Source organism: Petaurus breviceps, unplaced genomic scaffold, assembly GCF_028583685.1.
Source record: "Petaurus breviceps papuanus isolate PSGF00001 unplaced genomic scaffold, PetGlider_PUasm1.0 90792, whole genome shotgun sequence".
Classification (NCBI taxonomy): domain Eukaryota; kingdom Metazoa; phylum Chordata; class Mammalia; order Diprotodontia; family Petauridae; genus Petaurus; species Petaurus breviceps.
The window spans coordinates 314,821-339,079 of record NW_027187347.1 but is presented as its reverse complement, the minus strand read 5'-3'; the positions used below and the strand labels follow the sequence as shown (position 1 = coordinate 339,079).

The 24,259-nt window shown below is 37.8% G+C and overlaps 1 pseudogene; it reads right to left on the bottom strand.

Annotated features, from left to right (window-relative positions):
* The window catches only part of LOC138147421 (DNA polymerase beta-like), a 197,657-nt pseudogene extending 174,706 nt beyond the window's left edge, over positions 1-22,951 (bottom strand).
* Between the last annotated feature and the right edge of the window lie 1,308 nt (positions 22,952-24,259).

Below are 24,259 nucleotides of genomic sequence, written 5' to 3'. Positions count from 1 at the left end.
GGCAAAGTACTTAACCATTCTGTGCCTCTCTTTCCTTATCTGTAAAATTAGGAGGATAGACTTTAAGGTGAGGAAGGTCTCTTCCACCTCTACATCCATGATCCTATCTCCTACTTCTCCTGAAAGATCATGAGTTAGTGTGGTCATTAGTTTTAGGCTTTCAATGACTCAGTGATCTTTCTGCACCAACATACAAGCTAATGCATTTCTAGCTCCTCAGACCCACTGGCCTATAGTCCCAAAATGGTCAAGCTGGACCATCTACCATTCTCAGACACTATGAATTATCCCTGAACCAGAGGGTACATTAGGCAGGAAAGAATGTATCTCTGGGTTTAGCTATCCCTGACTCTACCATCTGTGTGGATTATAGTCCCCCTCAGGAGGAGGTAGAGTCAATAGATTTTATGGCAAGTAACAGCACACAGTGTACTCTTTAACTAAATCAGCAGTTTAGGCTATTATCAGGCTCAGACAGTCTCAACACTGGTGAGGAGGTATGTCTGCTCAGAGTCCACTTGGCTGGTCAGTCATCATTCCTTGGCTCCTGCTCACTAGGGAGTCCAAATAACTCCCCTATGAGCAATGTATGGTTGTATTGCATCCAATGATTCATCTTTAGAGGGATGCCACCACTCTCTAGTGTTTACACAAGGACACATGTTATACTGGTCAACAAAACTAGAAGTCAAGTCTCCCAAACACTTAATGTGGAATGGTTTGTTTTTAAATTTTAGTTTTTATTTAATTTTTTCTTAATTACCTGTAAACAAAAATTTTTGACATTTATTTTTCAAAATTTTGAGTTCCAAATTCTCTTCCTCTCTCCCTCTCCCCCCTCCTTAATAAGATAAGTAATTTGATATAGATTATACGTGTATAGTCATTTCCATATTTAGCCATGTTGCAAAAGAAAACACAGGAAAAAACACAAGAATAATAAAGTTTCAAAAGTATGTTGATAAATTGATAAATGGTTAAAGGATAAAAAGGGAAGTTTTCCAATAAAGAAATCAAAATTTATAGTCATATTAAAAATGCTCTAAATCTTTGTTGATTAGAGAAGTGCAGATTAAAAGAACCTTGAGATATCATTTTATACCTACTAGATTGACTAAAGTGATCAAACAGAAAAGTGACAAATATAGGAGAGAGTGTGAAAAAATTTGAGACCCTAATTCACTGTTGCTGAAATTGTGAAATGATCCAACCATTTTGGAGAGTAATCTGTAATTATGCTCAAAGAGTTATTAAAGTGCCTATACTCTTTGACCCAGAAATATCACTATTTGGTTTATTCCCAAAGATGATCGAGGAAAAAGGAAAAGAGCCTTTATGTTCTAGAATGTTACAGCAGTTCCCTTTGTGGTGAGAATTGGAAATTGCAGGGATGCCCATCAACTGAGGAATGGATGGATAAGTTGTGATATATGATTGTGATGGAATACTATTGTGCTATAAGAAAAGATGAGCTAAATTATTTTAATAAAAGTTGGAAAGACTTGCATGAAATAATGAAGAGTGAAATGAGCAGAACCAAGAGAACACAGTATATTGTATAACAGGAATATTATTTTATGAATGACTTTGAGTGATTAAGTGATTTTGTCTACTATAAATACCAAAAATACAAAATACTATAAAGAACATATGAAGAAAAACATCTGCATTCAGGGAAAGAACTATTAGAAGTTTGTATAAAATAATTTCGTATGTGTGTGTGTATACACCTATTTGTGTCTAATAGTAGCCTTTTTTAGGGCTGTAGGGGGAGAAAAAAGAAAGAAAGAAATTTACATGATAATTTCCTGTATACTTTAAAGGAATAGCAAGTTACAGTTAACATTTAAATCATCATTTTTATTGTACTATGTTATGGATATGTTTGTTTTATTCTATAACTTTAAAAATGTGGAAAAATAAATAACTTTAAAACTCACTTTGAAGAAATAAAGGAGATAAATAATTGTAGTAATTTTAAAAATATTTTAAATATTAAAGTTATAAACTTTATTAAGTATTTTTAAAAAGTTTAAAGAAATAATCATACTAATTTAAAAAAAATATGTTTCAATGTATTCAGATTCCATCATTTCCATCAATGGATAGCATTTTTTATCATAAGTTCTTCAGAATTGTTTTAGAGCATTGTATTGCTGAGAATAGTTAAGCTATTCACAGTTGATCATCATACAACCTTGCTGTTACTGTGTACAATGTTCTCATTTCACGTTGTATCAGTTCACCTAAGTCTTCCCAGGTTTTTCTGAAATCATCCCACTTGTCATTTCTTATAGCACAATAGTTCCATCACAATTCCCCAACTGATGGGCATCTCCTCAATTTCTAATTCTTTGCCACCACAAAATGAACTGCCATAAATATTTTTGTACATATGGGTCCTTTTCCTTTGATCTCGCTGGAGTGCAAACCTACTGGTGATATTTCTGAGTCAAAGAGTATGCACAAGTAAAGCCTGTCCCATCATTCTTGTCATCATTGTATGTTTGCACCAAAAATGCCAAATGTTGACTTAGCTGAGTCCTCTGTTCAGTCTTAGGACTACTACTTTTGTTCAGCAATGAATAATTACAATTCTGAGGTAGATCAACACACCTAAAGGCACTCCTGTTTGGTTTATAGGGATTGTAAATATTTAACTGGGGAAAAATACAGAGAGCTATTTAAGTACACTTTCTGGTCAGTTTGAGCTTCCAGCCTGGCAAGACTTTGGGGTCAGTTTTTGAACTTATATCACTAAAAAGGGTGTGGTCATGGTCATTGACAATCTCCTTGAGAGAACTAGGAGACATTTAATGGAGAAGGCTCTGTAATTTCTCTTTCTGAAGGAAAACATGGTCCTGTTCAGTTTTTAACATTGAAGAGAAACAATTTGGCTCAGGATGTATGGGTGAGCTTGGCCTATAATAAAAACCATCAATTACACAGTTAACCTTTTGTCGCCAAGTCCTAAAGAAAGTAGAACTCAGAGGAGAGAACAAGAAAGTTAAAAGTTGACTTCAGTCCCAAGAAGTACTCCCCCCTTTTACCTCCCCACCTTTTTCCCATAGCTGACTTAGGGTAAAGCTACATAGGTGTTGTTTGTGTTTTCATCCGTATGACCCAAGAGGAAAGTTCCTGAACCTTAACTTCCTCTGCTTTGACCCAGGGTTAGGGAGGTGATGACTAATATACAATGCTTTAAATCATGTAGCTCTAGGAGAAGGGAACCATGCATCAAAGTTTTCACTTTTTCTTAGCTAAATTCACAATTTTTTCTTCTACTGCCTGAGATCCTCCAGCTTGTTGTTCTAAAAGAGAGCCCTAATGCTGTAACACAGCCAACTCTCTTTCCATCTGAGTTGTTTTTTTTTTTCTTGTAACAGCTTCTCTGTGCTTTTCCATTTAATAGCTAACCTGTTAGTAAAACCCAACTTCTTCTACACCCTCCTTCCAATTCTCTCCCTGGTTTTACTGGTATTCCTTTCAAACATGTTTCTAAATCTCTAGGCTTTCCCTTCTGCAAACTCAGCTCCCAGTTTTCACAGAACCCTATACTTTTAGACCACTCTCTTGCTAGGGAGGAATAAGATAAATTCTCCCATTCTGGGCTATCCATTTCTTATTCTAAATCCCTTCTACCTCCAAATACAGGTCCAGTATATTGTGATCCCATCCTTGCTGCCAAATGTAGCACAAACAAAATATTCACAGCATAGATGACAACTGTAAATATGCCAGAATAGTGCTCAATTGTGAAATATAACAAACTCTCCATATAGAAGATAGAAGCAAAACATTTATTGAGACCCCAGAAAACCAAATCACAACACCAGAAAGTCAAATCCATTATAGTAGCAAAGTTAATAAGCCATAACACAGTAGCGAGCTATACCATCCTTTAGCTTTTCCACAAATCAACACTCACAAACCTGTCTGCCTGGATGTGTCCTGTCCTCCCTGCATTCTAAGTGCTCTGACTCCCAGTTTCCCATGGGTTCTGCTCTACCCTTCAGCAAACTGGTCGTACCAAAAGCTCTATGTGATTACATTCTACCTACTAGGGGGCAGGGAAGATCTTCAAATTCCCGTTACTATTACACTAATATACAATACTTTCAATCTTGTAGCTCCAGAAAAAGGGAACCATACATCAAAGTAGTAAGAATTCCTGAACCCCAACTTTCAAGAAAAATTTCTAGAATCTAGCCTTCTAGAAAGAGTAGAGTTTCTGGACAGTGCTAGCCTTTTAAAGAAAAGTGAATCATACTATTTCTTTTAGTGCTTGTACAGGAGCCCAGTAGCCTTTTACCTATATCTGAGAAGACCTAGACATAAGATATATTCAGTTTCCAAGAGTTAATTCTGAGTGAGGACAACACAAGTCAAAAATAGAATGATCTAAATGCCATCCTCAAAACTGGAACCAGTCAAGATGACAGAGTAGAAGCAGGACCTCCACTAGGCTCCAGTTTCCACCTTCCCCAATCCATGTAAAAGGTAATTCTAAACAAACTTTAGGGCTGCAGAATCCACAAAATGACACAGAGAAGCTAATCTCTCGCTGAGGACAGACCAGCAGGCTAGCAGGAATCTGCCAGCACAACGCTCTGGGAGCCCAGCCCAGCCCCATGCCAAGGCTTTAGCCCCAGGGTAGGCCTAACCAGTGGCAGGCCTAACCAGATGCCGGGCCTAGGGAACCCAGATCAGCCACAGCTGTGGCCGGTTCCAGATTTATCAACACATGGATGCAAAGGACAAAGTGAGAGGTCAGTGCAGTCTGGACATTGGGACCCAGTAAGTGGGAGTGTGTGGCTTTTTCCCCTGGGGCAAGAAGCTGCTGAGAAGCAGGCACAGCCAGCCAGCACCACATGGCAGCTTCAGCTCCTGCCCTGCAGAATGTAGGGGGACCAAGCACCAGTCTGAGGGGTAATCGCTCTTGCTTTAACCTTCTTGGATCTGTATTGCAGTGTAGGGAGGAGGTCCTGTGGTGTGTGGACAGCTTGCCAGAGCATGTGGAGGACTCACAGAGGGCACCTATCTAATACTTCTGTCAGCTAAGAAAACCTCAGCATTTGGGATGAAAGCTCCCCTGTCTGGTGGCAGAGTCCTACTGTGGCAAAAAGCCAAGGGGTCAAATGACTGAGGGGTGACATGACCAGGCAAAGGAAACAAAGCAGACAGAAGATTCCAACATTACACTCCTATTTTGGGGACAAAAAGGAGCAAAACATGCAACAGGAGGAACACAGTAAAGTCAGAACTCCTGCACCAAAAGCTTCAAAGGAAAGTATCAGCTGGTTAGAAGCCATAGAGGACTTTAAGAAGCAGATAAGAGAAGAGGAGGAAAAATTGGGAAGACAAATGGAAACAATGCAAGAAAATTATGAAATGAGAGTCAACAACCTGACTGAGGAAAATCACACCTTAAAAAATAGACTAACTCAAATGGCAAAAGAGGACCAAAAAGGAAAAGAGGAGAAGAATGCCTTGAAAATCTGAATTTTCCAGATGGAAAAAGAATCTCAAAAGCTCAATGAGGAGAACCATTGAGTAAGAATAAGATTGGAGCAAATGGAAGCTAATGACTTTATGAGAAATCAAGATGCTATTAAACAGAACCAAACACATAAAAGAATAGAAGGCAATGTGAAATATGTCATGGGAAAAACCACTGACCTGGAAAATAGATCCAGGAGAGATAATTTAAAAATTATTGGACTACCTGAAAGCCATGATCAAAGTAAGAACTTAAAATCATCCTCCAGGAAGTTCTCAAAGAAAACTGCCCTCATGTTTTAGAACCAGAGGGCAAAATCAAGGTTGAAAGAATACACTGATAACCCCCTGAAAAGGATCCCGAAAAGAAAACTCCTAGGAATATTATAGCCAGGTTCCGGAATTCCAAGATAAAGGAGAGAATATTACAAGCAGCCAGGAAGAAACAATTTGAATATTGTGGAAACACAATCAGGATAACCCAGGATCTGGCAGCTTCTATACTGAGGGATCGAAGGGCTTGGAATATGATATTCCGGAAGTCAAAGGAGCTGGGATTAAAACCAAGAGTCACCTACCCAGCAAAACTGAGTATCATGTTTCAGGGGAAAATATTGTTATTCGGTGGAATAGAGGACTTTCAAGCATTCTTGCTGAAAAAAACAGAGTTGAATAGAAAATCTGACATTCAGATACAAGAAGTAAGAGAAGCATGAGAAGGTAAACAGGGAAAAGAAATCATAAGGAACTCATCAAAGTTGAACTATTAACATTCCTATATGCAAAAACAATAATTGTAAGTGATGAAACTTTTCTCAGTAGTTGAAGGGAATAGAAATATATATGTCTATACATGAGAGTTATGGGCATATGAACACATATGTGAATGTGTGTATATATGTTTACAGATATACATAGACAGACGGCACAGGAGCAATTGAATAGGAAGGGATGATACTTAAAAGGTGAAATTAAAAGGTGAGAAAGGAATATAATGAGAGGAGATGGGGAGAGAAAGAATGGGATAAACTATGTCATATAGAAGAGGCAAGGGGAAATGGTTACAATGGAGGGGAAGAATAGGAAGGCAAAAGAGAATGGGTCAAACTTTTTCCCATTGAATTTGGCTTGAGGAGGGAATGAAATACAAACTAAATAGGGTTTCTTACCCTCTGGGAGAGTGGGGGGGGAAGGAGATGAGAGGGGGGATGATGGAAGTGAGGGTTGGCTGGGGGGAGGGAAGTTGGAAGCACCCACTTTTGAAAAGGGACGGGATCAAAGTAGAGAATAGAACAAGTGGGAGGTAGGACAGGAGGAAGGGAAATATAGTCAGTATTTTACAATATATCTACTATGTTATTGTTTTGCATTAGCCACACATATACAACCTATACTGAACTGCTTATCTTCCCAGTAAGGGTGGGTGACAAGGAAGGAAGGGAATGAATCTGGAATTGAAAGTTTTAAAATCAAATATTCAAATATATGTATATATATATATATATATATATATGTGTGTGTGTGTGTATACACTATTATTAATACTATTTTGCATGTAATTGGGAAATAAGATATACAGGCACTGAGGCATAGAGATCCACTGGGAAAGTGCAAAGGGGTATGGGAGAAAATATGGGAAAGAGCATATTGGAGGAGGGGATATACTGTGGGACTGATATTTTCAGGTGGTGGATAGGGGAAAAACAGGGAGAAAATTTGTAACTCAAAATCTGGCAGAAATGAATGATGTAAATAAGTAGTTAATAAAGCATTATAAAAAAACTGGACCTAGTAAACTCAGAACTTTATATTCTGGGCCACAGGTTATAACATCATAGGTATTGGTCTGCTCCCACTTTTTCTCTCCTCTATCATGAATGCTTTGATGGAGTGGCCTCTTTTCCCAAAGGCTCCCATCACTTCTACTTTAACAAATAGTTTCCTCATGTTAATCAGAATCAGATCCTTTGTTCTCCTGGTCATTTCTTCCTGCTGTTGAAGGATTATCATCATTAAATCAAGTTAAAAATTTAACAACTGCTCTGGACTGAGCAGAAGAAAAAGGGCTAGTTTAGAACATGTCTCAAAATCAGTTGAGGATCCTGACACTAATCCTTAATCATGATGGCATCATATCTGTGGACAGGGTTTGTGATATGCTTCCTGAAGTTTTCTTCTAATTCCTTCTTTTAGCCACATGATCTAGAATGCTCCCATTGAAATGGGATTTCTGTTTCTTCTTCTAAGCAAGAAAATGCCCTCCATGTCACTTCCCTTGGACCCCTGTATTACCTTTTGTTTACAAAGATTCTTTTTTTAAAAAATATTCTCAGGGGCAGGGTCAAGATGATGAAGCAGAAACAGGGCTTCCATGAGGCTTCAGCTTCCACCTCCTCCAATTCATGTAAAAATGACTCTAGACAAACTTTGGAGCTACAGAACCCACAAAATGACACAGAGAAGCTAACCTCCCACTGAGGACAGCCCAGCAGGCTGGAAGGAAGGGGCCAGCACAGAACTCTGGGAGCCAAGCCCAGCCCTGCAGGAGGCTGAGGTTTAAGCCTCAGGGTGTCCTGACCAGAAGCCAGCTGGAGGGACTTCAGATCACCAACAGCTGTGGCAGTTTCCAGAATTATCAACCCACAGATGCCAAAGACAAAGTTAGAGGTCAGTGTAGACTTTGAGGAAATAGGTAATTTGGGAGTGCATCTGGCCTTTGCCCCTAGGGTGAGAAGCAGTTGAGGCTCCATGGGCATGCATCTGTCCATTAAGTGGCTGCTTCAGAGCCCCGGACCTTCAGATTGTAGGGGGACCAAGCAACCAATTTGAGGGGCAATTTCTCTTGTTTAACCTGCTTTGATCTGGATTGCAGTCTAGGGTGGAGGTCCTGGGGTGTGTGATACAGTTTGCCAGAGAGCCTGTGGAGGCTTCAGAGAGGGCACCCAACTAATAGCTCCAGCAGCTGTGAAAACCCCAGTGATTGGGATAAAGCTCCCCTTCCTGGTAGCAGAGTTCTACTGTGGCAAAAGGCTCAAAAGTCAAGTAATTGAGTGGCAATATGAGCAAGCAAAGAAAGCAAAGCAAGAAGAGGAATCTGACATTAGACTCCTATTTGGGTGACAAAAAAGGATCAAAGCATGGAACAGGAGCAAGAAAGCAAAGTCAAAACTCCTGCACCAAAATCTTCCAAGAAAAATACAAGCTGGTTACAGCCCATAGAGGACCTTAAGGATTTTGAAAACCAAATAAGAAAAGTGGAGGAAAAATTGGGAAGAAAAATGAGAATGATGAAAGAAAATTATGAAATAAGAGTCAACAACCTGACTGAAGAAAATAACACCTTAAAAAATAGAATAATTCAAATGGCAAAAGAGGTGCAAAAAGCCAATGAGGAAAAGAATGCCTGAAAAAGTCAAATTTGCCAGATGGAAAAAGAATCTCAAAAGCTCACTGAAGAAAATCATTCCTTCAGATTTAGATTGGAGCAAATGGAAGCTAATGACTTTATGAGAAATCAAGATACTCTTAAACAGATCCAAACAAATAAGGCAATGTGAAATATCTCAATGGAAAAACCACTGACCTGGAAAATAGTTCCAGGAGACATAATTTAAAAATTATTGGAGTACCTGAAAGCCATGATCAAAAAAAGGAACCAAGAAATCATCCTTCAAGAAATTCTCAAGGAAAATTGCCCTGATGTTTTAGAACCAGAGGGCAAAATAGAGGTTGAAAGAATTCACAGATCACCTCCTGAAAAATATCCCAAAAAGAAAACTCCCGTGCATATTAAAGCCAGGTTCTGGAGTTCCCAGATCAAGGAGAAAATATTACAAGCAACCAGAAAGACACAATTTCAATATTGTGGAAACACAATTAGGACAACACAGGATCTGGCAGCTTCTACACTGAGGGATCGAAGGGCTTGGAATATGATATTCCAGAGGTCAAAGAAGCTGGGATTAAGACCAAGAATCACCTACCCAGGAAAACTGAGTATCATGTTTCAGGGAAAAATATGGTTGTTCAGTAGAATAGAGGTCTTTCAAGAATTCTTAATGAAAAAAACAGAGTTGAATAGAAAATTTGACATTCAGATACAAGAAGCAAGAGAAGCATGTGAAGGTAAACAGGGAAAAGAAATCATAAGGAACTTATCAAATTTGAAAAATTTATATTCATACATGGAAAAACAATAATTGTAACTTATGAAACTTTTCTCAGTATGAGAATAATTGAAGGGAATAGAAATGTATGTATATATGTGTGTGTACATACATATATATTTCTATATAGGAGGGTACATGGGCATATGAATACATATGTGAGTGTGTGTATATATGTGTACAGATATACACAGACAGAGAGCACAGGACCAATTTAATAGTAAGGGATGATACCTAAAAGGTGAAATTAAGAGGTGAGAGAGGCATATAATTAGAGGAGATGGGGAGAGACAGAATGGGGTAAATTATCTCATATAGAAGAGGCAAGGGAAACCTGTTTCAATGGAGGAGAAGAACAGGAAAGCAAAAGGGAATAAGTCAACATTATTCTCATTGAATTTGGTTTAGGGAGGAAATGACATACACACTAAATAGGGCATCCCACCCTACAGGAGAGTAGGGGGGAAGGGAATGAGGGGAGGATAATGAAAGAGAGGGCAGGCTGGGGGGGGAGGGAAGTTGGAAGCACACACTTTTGAAAAGGGACAGGATCAAAGTATGGATTTGAACAAGTGAAGGGAGGGATAGGATGGAGGGAAATATAGTCAGTCTTTCACAATATATCCACTATGGAAAAGTTTTACATAGCTACACATGTACAACCTATATTGAATTGCTTATCTCCCCAGTGAGGGTGGGTGGCAAGGGAGGAAGGGAAAGAATCTGGAATTCAAAGTTTTAAAATCAAGTGTTTAAAAAAAACATATATATATATATATATATACATATATATATATATATTTTAAAATATTCTCAACTTAAGAAAAAACAAGCATTTTCATAACAGAATAGATTTAAAAAGTGACTGTACATGAAACTGAAAATCTATTGTGTATAAGTTGCTATTCCTTTTAAATATATAATTAAGTTATAATGTAACTTTCTTTTTTCTTTCCTCCCTCCACCCCCACCCTAGAGATGGCTATAATTAATCACAAATGTGTGTATATGTATGTATATCTATATACCTATATACACATGCATATGTATGTATGTATGTTTAGGTGTCTATATATGTACATAAAACCATTCTATACATTCTTCTATTTATCAGTTTTTTTCTTCAGATGCAGATAGCTTCTTCCTTCATAAGTCATTTGTAGTTATTTTGTGTATTTAGAAGAGTCAAAAGGACTTAGGCAGGGGCAGCTAGCTGGCACAGTAAATAGAGCACCAGGCCTGGCGTCAGGACAACCTGAGTTCAAATCTGGCCTCAGACACTTAACACTTACTAACCCTGTGACTTTGGTCAAGTCACTTAAACCCAAGTGTCCTGCCCTCCCCCCTTCAAAAAAAAAAAAAAAAGCAAAAGGACTTAGGCACTCAAAGTTGTTCTTTTTTTTTAAGTTGTTCTATATATGTTACTATATACAATGTTCCCTTGATTCTGCCCATGTCTGTCTTCATTGTTTCATGCAATACTATCCATAGTTTTCTAAAGTCATTGAACTTATCATTTCTTTTAGTAGAGAATCTATTTCACCTACCCTTTAACCAGTTCTTTTTTTTAAACATGTTATACCTTTCCAAAATCATGTTTTAAATAAGTGTCCTGTTCTACCCAATTTTATTGATACCTGTGACATAAAATTTTCTTCCTTATGTTAGTCTCTCTGTTTTTCCCTATCATGCTTTCTTTATTTGTATCTAGACATCTGAGGATGAAAGTTTTGTGGATAAGCACTTACTATATATATCAGATGCTATATTAATTGCCATGGATACAAATTCAAACAAGCAAGATAGTACCTGCTCTCAATGAGCTTACATTCTAATTGAGAAAGTCAACATGTCTGGAAAGGAGGTGATAACAGTCTTGGGAGCATGGTGTACAGACATCTGGGGAGTGTTATAGAGTCCTGTTTCCCAGTGAAACAAAACTTTACCTATAAGAGTCTAAGGTTGCAAGCAAAGGGAGATAAGGATGGCAATAGGAATATAGGCAAGATAGTAAGGAGATGCCTAGAAAGTCAAATTTCACATTTGAATCATCCCAAATGAATTTCCTTCTGATTTCCCTTCCCACAGGAGTACCATTATAGAGCTGGCTTCTCTAAGTGAGTGATACTTGAAAGTGTGGTCCAAAGCGAGTAAAGTGAGTGCAAGGAAGACCACCTCAGGTTTGGTATTTTTTTTTCAGTTCTGCTATTTTTTAGCTAGTAATTCATTCTCCTATTCTTTGTGTCCTGAAAGATTCACCACAATTGTGTTGAAAAGAATTATTGATTAGTGTCTATGCTGATCCAGGGTCAAGGCTCATATTTCTCTAGCGCCCATGCACAGCATGCACCAAAATTGAGATAGGAACAGATGATCCACCCTGTTGCTATGGATTCTATCTGAATTGTGCCAGCCAAGCTTATTCACAATTTCACATCCCTTAAGAATCATGGCAGTTGTCAGGTACATAAAACATCAGCCCTTCCATACAGTCAACTCCCCCTTTCCCTGTTACATTGGAGAGATTGATTGATTTGAGCCCAGGTGACCAATGTCAGTAATTGCAGTATCATAAGATTTAGAGGCAGAAGGAACCTTAGAAATTATCTATTCTGTTCCCTCATTTTATAGATGTTTATAACTGACTGTGTGCTCCAGGAATTGGTGACTATCTGACTATCCCCACCCATTTGCCAGTAGCAGTAGGAGAGAAAAAATTAATCTCTCTCTAGAAAAGTTAGAGAAACTACAAATTAACATTATATCTATGTTTTAGTGTTATCTTGTTAACTATGTCCCAATGATATTTTAATCTAGTTAGGGAGGTACTGGGAACAATTGGGACATGAGTCCTGGAAAGCATAAATTTGATATCTCTTCTCTTAGATTGTCAAAAAAAATTAAGAGACATAGTGGATGTGATATATAAAACAACAGATCCTTTAAGGGCAGTTAAACTTGATAGGATCCAGAAGAGGATTTTGAAGCTATATGATATGAGGATTCACTGCTAAACACAGATGGTAGATTTGGAACTGGAAGGATCTTTGAGATTACAATTCCATACACTCATATTATGAAGGACAAAACTGAGGCACAGAAAGAATGTAAGCTCCTTGAAAGTAGAGACTACCTTTCTTTCTATTTATATTTTAGTTCTCAGCTTTCAGCAGTGTCTGGTCCATAGTACATGCTTACAAAATGCTTATTGGTTTTGATCTCTTCAAAATAAACATAATTAACCTTTTAATTAGCTAGCTCCCTCTAACAGGAAGGATTCCAGCAGAACTAAGATGATCCATCCAGGGAGGTTGCTGAGGAGATCAGATGGAAAACATAGCAAATATTAAAAAAAAAGTGGAAAGGGGGAAGACTGTACAGGAGGAAACTTTACTTCTGGAAAAGTCAGTGCCCTTCAACCATCATCCTTTTCACAGCCTTCTCACATCCTGAGCTGAGTCCTTGTATCAGAAACTATTTTTATGAATATAGTAAATATTTTTTTGCATGTAAGCTAGCCAAAAATGTAAACAGGACTGGATAAGGATACTGTAGGCAAGCAGTGATAAAGCTCTCACAGTGTTTCACACTTTGTTGATTTGTCAGCAGAGTACTTCACACTTGACTAAAAAGCTATTAAAACAATTACCAGGTCATTAGCAAGGACTTTTAAGTGGGAGCTATGAAACCTCCCTAGCTAGAAAATTTGCTTTAATAGGCACTTTATCCCTGATTGCAAGTGCTTATTTGGGCCATCCCAGTCCTTTAGGCCTCCTTTCTCCCACCCCTGCCCTAGCTTCCATCTCTCCCTTGTTTCTTTCACCCCTTCCTTATATAAAATAAGATGGTAAAATCAAGACTTACCTAAACCAAACCTACCTCTAGAGCAGAGGTAGCTAGGTGGTACAGTGGATGGCGCACTGGACCCAGAGGTAGGAAGACCTGACTTCTTATTCAAGGCACTTACTAGCTATGCAGCCCCTTGGGAAGTTACTTTGTGTAATGGGAATCTGAAGCTCTTCCCTCCCCCTCAATAGGCTTAAGTAAATCTGAGAACCTTCTCTGATTTGAAAATATACTCTTCCCCTTAATAGGCTGAATGTGGTCACATGGAGCCTGTGGCAGGAAGCTTGTTTTTCAGGAATGCCCACACCTTGTTACTTTGTGATTGGACAGTGGGTCAAGAGGGTTGTGACATTCTCCCAAGAGAAGGCTATATATACACTGATGTGAGGTTTTGCTTTGGGGCTCACTTTGGGAAGAGTTGTGTGATTTGGCCAGATGAGATTCTGGGCAGCCATTGAGCCTCCCAGCTTTGAAAACCAGATGTTGGTGCTTCCCTCTCTGGTAGGTATGGATGTAATGGTCAGACAGCTGGAAGCCTGTCTGCTGATCTGTTTCTTTGTCTGTATTTTTTGTCTGCTTGTAACTTCTGTTTGTATTCTCTGACGTTCAGGGTGCTAACTTTTTCTCCAAACTAGGTAAGTGATATATGTTGGATTAAAGTAAGGTTATTAACCCCTTTTGAGTTGCTTTCCTTTAGAAAAACAGATCTAAGAATCTGTGCTAGCAGCCATCCTGGGTATGCTACAGTGCTTGCTGCTACACTTGGCCTCCATTTGCCTTGGTTTCCTTATCTGTGAACTAGTAATAATGTTGGCACTTACCTTGCAGTTGTGAAGATTAAATGAAATAATTTTGTAAAGTTCTTTGCAAACCCTAAAATGCTGTGTAAATGCTATGTAAATTATTCAACAGAGACCATTTACCTTTTCTGAGTCATGGGCACTTTTGATAGTCAGATGAATCCTATGAAATCTTTCTTAGAATAAGGTTTTTAAATGCATAAACATAAAATACATAGTATTACAAAGGAAACTAAAGGTTACTATAAATAAAGATGTAATTTTTTCCCACTCAAGTTCACAGATCCCCTGAAATCTATCCATGGATTGTTCTTGGACCCCAGATTAAGATCTCTTGCTTTATTATTACTACTAGGTCTATATCTCAAAGATATATTTTTTTAAAAAGACCTATATGTACAAAAATATTTATAGCAGCTCATTTAGTGGTGGCAAAGAATTGGAAATTTAGGGGATGTCCATCAATTAGGGAATGTTTGAACAAGTTGCTATATATGATTGTGATTGAATACTATTATGCTATAAGAAATGATGAAGGGGATGATTTCAGGAAAATCTGGAAAGGCTTACATGAACAAAGTGAAATGAGCAGAACCAGGAGAACATTGTACACAGTAATACTGTAAGATGATCAGCTGTAAATAACTTAGTTATTCTTAGTTATTCTCAGGAATACATGATCTAAGATAATTCTGAAAAACTTATGATGAAAGATGCTGTCCATCCTCAGAGAAAGAACTGGTGTAGCCTGAATGCAGATCGAAGATATTTTTTCTTAACTTTATTTTTCTTGTTTTTTTTCAATCTTGTTTTTTCTTTCAGAGCATGACTTATACAGAAATGCATTTTGCATGACTACACATATATAACCTATGTTAAATTGCTTGCCGTCTCAATGGGAGGAAGGATAAGAGGGAGAAAAATCTAGAACTCAAAATTTGAAACAAAAGTATTAAAATTGTTTTTTACATGCAATTGGGGAAAAATGAAATATTAAATTAAAAAAAAGAACCCTACCTGTGTTACTGGGAATTGTGGCATTTGTGAACTATTATTAAAATAGATAGAATTTTTGATAGAGATGTCAAGTAACAGAGAAGTTCTTTGGAGGTAAAGAATAAAAGGCTAATAAATTTTGTGTCATTTGAAAAGGCATTCTCTTTAAGTCAAAAGTCTAGAACTGTCCATCAATGAGCCTCATGGATCTGTAATTAAGTATGGTTCTCTTTCCACCATCCTATCTAGAACATGAAAAGAATGAATAAGAAAATCTTGTTTCTTAGAGCTCTGACAAGGTACTCACAGTTGGACCAATTTCCATGTTCTTTGATCAAGTGGGCAGTTTCATCTATCCCTTTCTCTGTCTCAGCAGGTATTTTTTAAAGCTATTTCTGTTATTCATTCTTCAGCATACTTAAGGATTTTGCTTCATTCATGAACATGGAGGGGTCTTTTCTTACAATCCTACAAAAACTGATACTAGGGCCTTAGGCAGAATTGCAAAGTAAGTCATTTTCTTCATTGTCGTCTAATGCCTTCTCTCTCTCTCTCTCTCTCTCTCTCTGTCTCTCTGTCTCTGTCTCTGTCTCTGTCTCTCTGTCTCTCTCTGTTGCTCTCTGTTTCTCTCTCTGTCTCTGTCTCTCTCTGTCTCTGTCTGTCTGTCTGTCTGTCTGTCTGTCTCTCTCTCTCTCTGTCTCTCTCTCTCTTCTCTCTCTCACATGCCTCTTGCCCCAGCCCCACCTCAGAGGAGCTAGTTACTTTTTGCCAGTCCAAAGCTCTCCCCTGACTGAATCACCCTACCCAGCCCTGCCCCATCAAGGAGATTCTATAGTTCAAAATGACACCCCCCTTCTTCCTTCTCTCCTTTGGTAAAACTCAAAATTCCTATTCCCCCAGAATAGATGATTTCAAGAATATATAAGAAATTAGATAATAAGATTATTGTTTAAAAAATAATATTTTCTTAAATTATGTGGAGGGTTAATTATTGTTGGAGGGACAGCTAATGGATTGAGTACTGGGCCTGAAGTCAGGAAGAACTAAGTTCAAATCCAGAATCAGACACTTACTAGCTGTGTGACCCTGGGCAAGTCATTTAACCTTGTTTGCTTCCGTTTCCTCATCTGTAAAAGGAGCTGGAGAAGGAAATGGCAAAGCTCTCCAGTATCTTTGCCAAGAAAACCCCAAAAAGAGGTCACAAAGATGTGGGCATGACTGAAAATGACTAAACTTCAACAGATATTGCTGTATTATTATTTGAGTCAAGGCAATACTTTGGAAATTATTACCAAATGGACCAAGGAACTATGGAGGAAGAGAGAATAGATTATAATACATAAATGTTTACTAAGAGGGCAAACAGAAGGTAGCATCCATAAATAAAATCAGAGGAACTGACTAATCCAAATAAGTTTCTAGATAGCTGAGATTTCTGGGAGTTATTTTTTTTAAGCTTAGGGTTCATCCTGGCAACCCTTACTTTTTATAGTAGACCACGTCTGTCAAGCCTCTCCCATTAAAGGAAAACTGGAGAGAACAACTGAGTGCCCTATTTCTCAAAGGTTACTGAACTCTGCTCTTTTTAAGGCCAATAGTATCAAGAAATGATTTTTTTGGTTCTGTTTTATTCTGTCCATTTTCTAAAACATCCAGGGAATCTACTTCATGCTTTGAATAATATAGCTGTTCTCATTCTTAATCCCTGTCCTATAAAAAGATTAATTTCAGTAAATGTCAGTTGAGCTGTTAACCTGGTGAATTTGTTTACAGAGGCTTAACAATAAAAAAAATATCAATTTCAGCTGGGAAAGACTGTAATATTTGAGAAGCCACTGAGTTTTCTCCCTTTGGTCTCATTTGTTCTGTCACTCTAGAGGCAATCCCAGAGTCCCTGTAATAACAGAAAACATCAAGAATAAAAACTAAGAAAATATGTTTGGTTTATAGTACATGTAGTTGTCTGGTTTCCAGTAACTGTATTTTTAGAACATGTAGACATATTTTTAAAGAGCCATTAGCTTAAAGAGAGACATTTGGGTTATGAAGCAAATAGGGTAATGCCAATCCATAAATGAGCCATCCCAAATCTGGAAAATGACTTTATCTCAAGGAATTATATTTGGGTAGAGGTGTTTATTCTAGGCACAATTGTAAAATGGGCTGTCTGAAAGTCAAATGAGCTGCTGCAAGAGGTAGGGAGTTATCCTTTCCCCCCCAAACTCCTACCCTCACCGGAGGCCTTTGGGAAGGTTGGATAAACACATCTTGGGAATGATGCAGAAGAATCTCTAGGTCTGGTAAGGATTTGATTAGATGACCTCTTGAAGTCCCTCCCTCTCATTACAAGATCCAATGATCTTGTCATCCTATTTGCATTCTTGAGCACAGGGTCATGCTGAAGGAAGTTCTTGATAGCCTGTGCAACTGTGGAAGTGTGTGTTTATTATTAATAAAATGGTAAGATATTCTTCAGGTAGAAATTTCTCTTTGTAAAATGTGGCCTCTAGAATAGCAGCAAGTTGATCCCTTTCGATAGTTAATTGTGTTATGTGAAATGAATTGGAGATCACTGATGCATAGGAAAAAGTATTCATGAGCTACATTTTTATGAGTCTTCTAGGTAAGGTTTTATCTCCTGTTTGCTTATTTTTTTAATGAATGTATTTTTACAGGGCTCAGCGAGCATACATAAACCTGACAAAACCCTCATATAAAGAAGATAACGGCAAAATAAGAGTTCCTTGGACTTTGTCCTAAAGGTCATGAAATTAAGTCTAGAAAATTGGTATTCTCCTCCCTTGCTTATGAGTTCAAGACCTTAACTGGAGGATGTATGAACTGCTTCTGTTCATCAATCTGCCTAATAACCACTAAAAGATTTTGGTATGGAAATGATAGAGCATAGGAAAAAATGAAAACTCCAGATGAAAAAAGCACTGGCCTGACTTTCAACATCTTCCTACTACTCATATTTCCATAACAGCTTTACCTTGAAATGAGAATGTGGTACATGCTAAATTATTTTCACATGACAGAACAGTAATCACTTTTTTTATAAGGTGGTAAAATAAGGCAAAGGGAGAAAGAATGATTTGTCCAAAAGGCCTTGAGAGAAGTAAGGATGTGACCCAACTGTCCAGGAGGTTCAACAAGCCAGTAAGTACTTTGTTCTAAATTATCTACTTAAGACAATTGATTGGCTTTGTGATGAACATTTTAAGAAATGAATAATTTGAAGAAATGGTTCACATCTAGGCCCTTATTTGCTTCAAAAAATTCAGTGTCATTAGAAATCTATTTTTTAAATACATTTTATGTTTTTCACTTTTTTGGTCACCAAAAGTTTACCTCTTCTCCACCCCCACCCCAAGAGCCACTTCAGATAATAAATAATATTTTAGAGACAAAAAAAAGAAAAAGAGTAGAAAAATCAGTAATACTGGTCAATATATATCACAAAAGTCAAAAATAAGTGAAATATACTATACTAATATTCAAGGACCTGCAACTTCCATAAAGGGATTAATAGAATGCAGCAATATATCTTCTTAGAGCTCTTCTTTGGAGCCATGTTAATTTTTGAAATTTTGCAATTTTAACTTAATTTGTGATTTGTGGCTTTTCTTTCCATTTATATTGTTATAGTCTTTGTGTATAGTGTTATTTTGGCTCTGTTTCACTCTGAAAGAGTTCACATAGATCTTTCAACACATCACTGTTTTCATAATATTCATCATTTCTTTTTTCTTTTTTTTTAGAGGAGGGAAAGCAGGGCAATTGGGGTTAAGTGACTTGCCCAAGGTCACACAGCTAGTAAGTGTTAAGTGTCTGAGGCCGGGTCTGAGGTCAGGTCCTCCTGACTCCAGGGCTGGTGCTCTATTCACTGTGCCACCTAGCTGCCCAGTATTCATCATTTTTTAGGGCACGATCATATTCCATTCTATTAATGTATCATAATTTATTTAGCAATTCTTCTATCAATGAATGTCCACTTTGTTTCCAGTTGTGTGTCATCACAAAAAGTGCTGCTCCAAATATTTTGGTGTACATGGTGACTAGGTCAAAAGGAGGAGACATTTAAGTCATTCTATTTGCCAATATTTGATTTTGGTGTTTGTGTGTCTATGTGTAAATACTTTTAAACAAAAAAACCATGCCTTAGCTATATTAATAAGATCAGAGCATTTAGAGCTAGAAAAGACCTTAGATATCACTTGGTCCAAATCCTTCACCTTACAGATAAGGAAGCTGAGACCCAGAGATATGAAGTGACTTACCTATGGTCATGTGGGTACTAATAGGAGAGCCAAGGAATGCACACTACTGTCTGACTCTAAGTCCAATATAAAGTTGAGAATTTTAGGGACCTTAGAGCTTATCTAGTGCAACTTTATCCTACTCTAGACCCTAAGGATTGCTCCAGGGACAGCAAGATGGCTCAGTGGATAGAGTGCTTGGCCTAGAGTCAGGAAGACCTGAGTACAAATCTGATCTTAGACACTTAGTGGTTATATAATCCTGGGCAAGACATTTAACCTCTGTTTACATTAATCCACTGGAGAAGGAAATGGCAGACCTCTCCAGAATGACTTGCCAAGAAAACCCCATGGACAATATGATCCACAGGGTCATGAACTGAATATACATGACTGAATGACTGAACAACAACAACTTCAATCTTTTCCTACTGTAGATAAAAAAAAAACAACTAAGGGTCAGAGAAGATAGAATTTTCCAGGTTCATAAAGCATTAGCTACACAGACAAGATTAGTATCCAGACTTCCTGGTTCCCTAGCTAATATTCTTTCTACTATAACATGTTGCCTTGTAAAACAAATAGGATCAGGATATTCTCATAATTGATGATAATTATCAACCCAGTAATTACTATCCCATGAAATTTTGCTTTCTGATCACAAATTCCTTGGCAACAAAAGGTCCCCCAAAGATGTGTGTGAAGTCCATGAAATCAAGGTCTGATGTAAACTTTGTATCCTTTCCAGTGTGTAGTATCATGCTCTGCACTAAGTATTGGCTTGACAAATATTTGATAAAAGAATAAAAACAAATAAATGCTGATTTTCCTTATATAACCTTTCTTTTTAAGTGCGTTGTAGAGAACTAGGGTAATTCTAACCAAGAAGAATAAGTAAATATTTTTAATGCTGAGAAATCATATTTCAAAGGGTTAGGGGCAGAGTAGTTCCTACATGAACTCATAGGAACTCTCCTGAATAATTAATTTTTACAGTCAGGATTCAGTTTATTATAGATCATAAAAAGACTTAGACTATCCTGAAGACAGGAGTTGAGTCCAGGATCTTGCACTTACTATAGTTATATGACCTTGAATATATCACAACTTTTCTCGACTTGTTATAAAATTGATATCATGATACTTGCAATGCCTACTTCACAAGATTGTGGTGAGGATAAGATAATGTGTGTAAATAACTTTGTAATTGTAAAGTCCTTTACATGTGTTATGGTTTGTTTTTTTGTTCTGTGTTCTTTGAAGAGGAAGGATTTAGAACTGAAATTTTATAAATCTGAGGAATCCTAGTGTAGAAACTACCTCCATCCAATTCATATGGCCCATTCATCTATAACATCACTCAAAAGAGCCTGTGGTTCTGAGAATTTAAGTGATATACCCATGATCACATAATTATAATGTGTTAGAGGCAAGACCTGGACCCTGTCATCCCAACATCGAGGCCAGCCCTCAATCCACATCGCTATTATCACCAAACTTTATTGAAAATCAACTTTAGTATGTTGACACTTCACTACCACATAGCACTTTTAAACTAATTATTCTTAAATGTATATGATCACGTTTTAGGAATGAGAAATAGCCCATAATACCTTGCTACAGGCATAGTAAAATGAATAAGGAATATTTTTATTTTTATTAAACTATGAATGAATCTAGATTTTAAGGGAGAAGAGCACTTTTGGCAAAAGATGAAGTAGGAGTTCTGTAGAACTTAAGTGTGACAAGTGGCTTTAAGATAGTTGTGAGAATAAGTATCATGACTTTAGAATCTATACTGATGGTTTTCATGTCCTTTCCCCATAAGTACACAGCTGATAAAGTAAATAAAATCAGCAGTAAAAAAAAAAAAGTACATATTTATAAGATGCCTTATAGTTTGTTCCTGTCAATGGCATCTCACCATAATTATGGTGGATACTGAGGACCTTCACCAAAAGTGCTTACCACAATCATGGAGGCTGTCCAGTATAGAATTTGAATGGAAGAGACATTCCATATCAATGGTGAAGTCCATCAGATATGGCTATTTATGGTTACTATTATGCTGATTGTATCAAGGTTTATAAAATGACAAAGCCTCCTAAAGAAGACTCAGTTACTCAAAAGAATTTAGCCTAGCTATTCACACTGGAAAAACCAGGTAGAAGAAGAATTTCTAGTATGCAGATGATCATAATAGGAGTTCCCAGAGAGTTGGCCAATCACTATATAGATCTTGCACATGATATTGTACATCATCAATTAACTGAGTCCCAAGTTGAACAGGAGGAAAATGGGGTAGACTGCCTTTGTGAAATTGTGCTATGCTTTTAATGACCCCTAATATCTTTCTAGGGAAAAAAAATATATATCTTTTTAAACCATATGCTTCTGGTGGTGTCATGTGGTTTCAAGTAATGGAATGTCCTAATCTCCAAAGAATTTTAGGGTCACAACAAGGATAATATAAAGGTGAATGGTGTCTATGAGTAGGCAGTGACACATTACCAACCAAATACTTCAAGAAAGAAGTGACAAAAAGAATGTCATTAGAGACATACGTAATTGAAAAAGATGCCTTGCTTCTTTCTATATTGAAATTGAGGGATAAAGAAAGAATAGCAAGCATACTCTAATGTAACCAGAGAGTGTTGAAAGATTTATAGGAAGACTCAGGCCCACAGGATCCTCTGCAGAGGTTTTATGGTGAAACGTGGAAGGGACATGTAAGGTGGGACAGAATGATGCAAACCAAACAATTGAGGGAATACAGTTCCATTCCACATTGTGACTTTCAACATCATGGTTTCAGTATATCATGGGTTGGAATAAGAAATTAAATGAGAAATTGGGAAAAAAATTTTTATAACCAGTGTCTCAGATAAAGGCCTCATTTCTGAACTATACAGAGAACTGAGTCAAATTTATAAGAATAGAACTTTCTCACGCAGTCTCTAAAAGAGTACCAGGATCTGTCTCCACTAGGCCACATAGAATCAGTGGGATATGTTTTATTGCATCCATTGGCAACTAAAGCTAACAGATTGGTCATACTGTTGCCTCTTGCCATATGAAAATCTCGAAAAGCTTGCTGGACAAAAGGATTCTGACAAATACCTATAAATCTCAAGCAGTCTATGCTATTTACCCATACTCCTCCAGCCCCATTATCACTGCTACTCATCAACCAAGACACTAGAGATTCTCCAGTCCTTTGGGTGAATCTATTTAATATATCAGTAATCTCCTGCTGAGTGAAATCCTCGATTATCTCCCTGAACTCTGTTTGGCCTCCCTGCTTCTCGTTCTTTCTTCTCAGTGTGGGGCAAACTTCTATTTGTATCACTTTCTGCCCGTGCACTCTCCTGGCAGTGGTTGTCATGGTGTAATGTAATGCCAAAAGAAGGCAACTTCCCAGGTTCAAAATACCAGCATAGGTGCTCTCTATTTTATTCAGTAACAAAACAAGAACAGAGAAGATCAAAACATGACATCATTCAAAATACAGCATTTACTAAGTGTGATTAAATAATCTCCAAGTACTACCCCACCCCAGGACCTTCCAATCATTCAATCAATTACAAAGTCCCTGGTCTAAATACTTCTCCACCCCTAGGCTATACCTTAATTAAGTCCACCACAAAGCCCCTCTTCTCAAATGGAGATTAGTTTCCAAACATAAGGTCAAAAGTTCCCCACCCCTGGATCACAATTGAATCTACCCCAGAGTTACATCAAGTTTAAACACAGCACTTAATACCCAAATGGAGGTCTTTTCTTCATCTTGACACGAGGCAAGTTCTCAGCAATCTTAGTTCCTGGGGAGACAAGGCTTAGCAAGGCCATAAGATACATTGCCAGTCCCTTCATGAATTCATCCTCTGTCTGTAGAACAGTCCTAGAACCCCTGAACACATTAGCAAAGCCCTCTCCCAGGATTTCTGTAAACATACAACAAGAAAATCCTTCTTCAGGGCTTCTGAACCAACAGAAAGGCTCCCAGACCCCTGCAACAACAGCACTGTCCTTCACCAGTGGACAGTATTCACTCTCTGTCTGCAGGACAGTCTCAGGGCTTCTTAGCGAACAGCCAGGTTCCAGGACTTCTTCAACAAAAGGACTGTCTTTCACCAGTGGACAAATCTGGCAAAACAACATCAAAACAGACAGACAAAGTACCAGCAAAACAGCCATGTCTCCTCAGTCCTTGGCAGCTCAGGGGGCAGGTCTCAAAAGTCCAGGGCAATTCAAAGTGGCCACCAGCAATTCTCTTAGTCTCTCTCTCTCTCCACGAGGTGCTGCTTCCAAAAAGATCCTCCGCCTCTCTCTAGTGTCTCTCCAAATCTACATCACCAGCTCCTCCCAGTTCAGGACTTTCTTTTCACATCAACAAGCCCATCCCACAGGTGGGATTAACAAACTCTGGGCTTTAACACAATCAATTTGAAAACCAAGCCAATACAGGGGAATCTTTAATTGCCATCACTATCACACATGGCAACTAGACACAGCCTGTATTAGGGAGGAATGTTCCTCTTATAGGTTTTTCACTTTTTCTTAACCAAATTCACAATTTTTTTTCTGCCACCTGAGGTCCTCCAACTTGCTCTTTTAAAGGAGAGCCAGAATACAATAACACAACCAACATCTCATTCAAAGCAGCTAATTTTTTTTCCATCTGAGTTCTTTC